General features: G+C 45.4%; 1 long non-coding RNA gene across 1 annotated transcript; it reads right to left on the bottom strand.

Moving 5' to 3' along the window:
• Positions 1-775: 775 nt before the first annotated feature.
• Positions 776-1,710, bottom strand: LOC146375677 (uncharacterized). Its single transcript, XR_014801831.1, has 2 exons — positions 1,586-1,710; positions 776-1,511 (listed from the first exon to the last, which is right to left on the bottom strand). It is a non-coding gene; the product is annotated as an uncharacterized LOC146375677 (long non-coding RNA).
• Positions 1,711-2,110: the final 400 nt, after the last annotated feature.

Here is a 2,110-nt window from a genome sequence, read left to right as displayed (position 1 = left end):
GTGTAAATCCAAATGTCAGCGAAGAAGAGATTTCTGACAGCGCCGAGCATCATGTTCCAGATTTTTTTCCTCCTCCTTCTTCTCTCCACTTTTGGCTGGCTGGACGCGCTGCTGACTGCTTCACGGCTGACAGAGAGAGAAGATCTGAGCGCTGATAGGAGGGAACGAGAAGAAGTGGTGGGGTGATGGTAGATAATGTTTCATGAACGAATACACGCAAGCACGCACAGAAACGGGGGCCTTATAACAACCAAGGTCAGCTCTGTGTTTGCGATTGTCTGCACATGACACCACGTGCTTACTTCTTATGGATGGTTTGGGTTAGTGTGTGTGCGCAGATGCTATCTGAGTACAAATTGGACTGAGGCCTCTCTGAAGTATTCCAGTGACAGTAAAGGGGGGGGGGGTTATGTATGTATGGATTGTAAAATTAAGTGTATGTGTATGCGTATATCTGTCACTGGCGTTCAATGGCCCTGCCATTCAGTGGTACATGCACAGGGCTGACAGTTCCGGCTTAAAACGTGTCACTCGACATTACCCAGAAAGCACCCGAGAGAGAGAGGAAGGGTGAGTAGAGTGGAGGATAGAGCTGTAGATATGTGTGCGAGTGTGTGTGGCACTTGCAAGTGTGGCAGCATGAGGTGAGAATAAAATAAATACTCTTCACAGTTTAAGACAACACCACTCTGGGAATTTCACCCAGAGAATACTGGAAGTAACACTAATCACCAAGAAGGCAGTTAGGTTTGTTATACTCAGTACAGAGACAAGGTTCAATGATAAAAACAAGTTAACAATTTATTAATAATTATTTAAAACACCGTATAAAAGCACAATCATAAATATCCATGTACAAATATGCTTAAAAAGGTATTCAGAGCTGAGGCTTACCAGTGGAGGGGCAGGGATGCCACGCACAAACTCCAAAAAAAGAAAACACACCAAGACACAAGTGCAACACAAAATCACACACACTAATAAACTAAACAAGGCAGGTGTGTACACTCAAGGATCCCACCACCAAGGCACCCTAGTCTCCTCCACGTCGGCACTCCGCATCTGAATAAAAGAACAAAGAAAATTTTAATATATTACAACAAAACTAATGTAGCGCTGGGGGATAACCCAACTGCAGGACCACACTGGTGATCTGCAGCTAGAAAAAGGGCCTCCCACCAGTGGCGTAACAAAAATCAAAACTACAAATCAAAACAGAAAACATACAATCGGGATAAAACTTTAAAATCTGGAGCAAACGGAATCGCCGTGTTGCTCCAACTTGCCGTCTGCCCGACTATAAGTTAATCATCCGGTCCATTAATATGTACGCCAGCCGATTCCCATAACCGGCATGCATATGGCCGCTGTCCACGCCGACGTCCACTTTAAAAAGCTGGCAGCAGCAGGAAAAGAAACCTCACAACGGGGACAGACGGTAAAAGCAAGGCAAAGTAAAGCAGCAGCACTTCTGTTAGCGTGGCGTTGCGTAAAACTAAGGCCCACACTTCCTGCAAAGCATAATAAGTAATTACTATAAACGAACAGTAAAAGGCAGCGATCGTAACAAAATTGAATTACGTACCGAGTAGAGCGCGTCATGAAACATGAGCAGAGTGGCTCAAAGGAGGCTTCTACAGCTATGACCTAAAAACAATATCTGTTTACCACCAAGTAAGGTAATGTACACACTACAATGAGTAAACACCTACCAGCTGCGATGGAGGCTTCAGAATGATCTCTGCAACACCAAAGGAAGTCAGGTGACCAAAAAGGAGATCATAGGTAAGAGATCCAGGAATGCTCAAATGGCCACTATTTATACTAGCGCCCCTAATGCGCCAGGCTGAAAGTGGGTTGAACCAAAGAATAACATTCATCCTGCCACAATCTACCCCTCCTTTTTGCATCGTCGCCCCGACGATGGATTACAAGGACACCCAGGTTAATCCCAAGGCCTAAAAAATGCAGAGACAGCATGCACCCTAAGCTCAGAAATAGAGTTTGCAGCCCCTGGTGCCACCTCCCCTGTTGGTCTTGGGAGATGATGGATGTTTGAATACTGGCCAGCCGTGGGCCGTGTTGTTCTTCGCACCACCATATTTCTTGT

This window comes from Perissodus microlepis, chromosome 12 (assembly GCF_051167445.1).
Source record: "Perissodus microlepis isolate ML-2025 ecotype Zambia chromosome 12, ASM5116744v1, whole genome shotgun sequence".
In the NCBI taxonomy this organism is placed as follows: Eukaryota; Metazoa; Chordata; class Actinopteri; order Cichliformes; family Cichlidae; genus Perissodus; species Perissodus microlepis.
The sequence above is the reverse complement of the archived record's forward strand: the minus strand, read 5'-3'. Positions and strand labels throughout refer to the sequence as shown.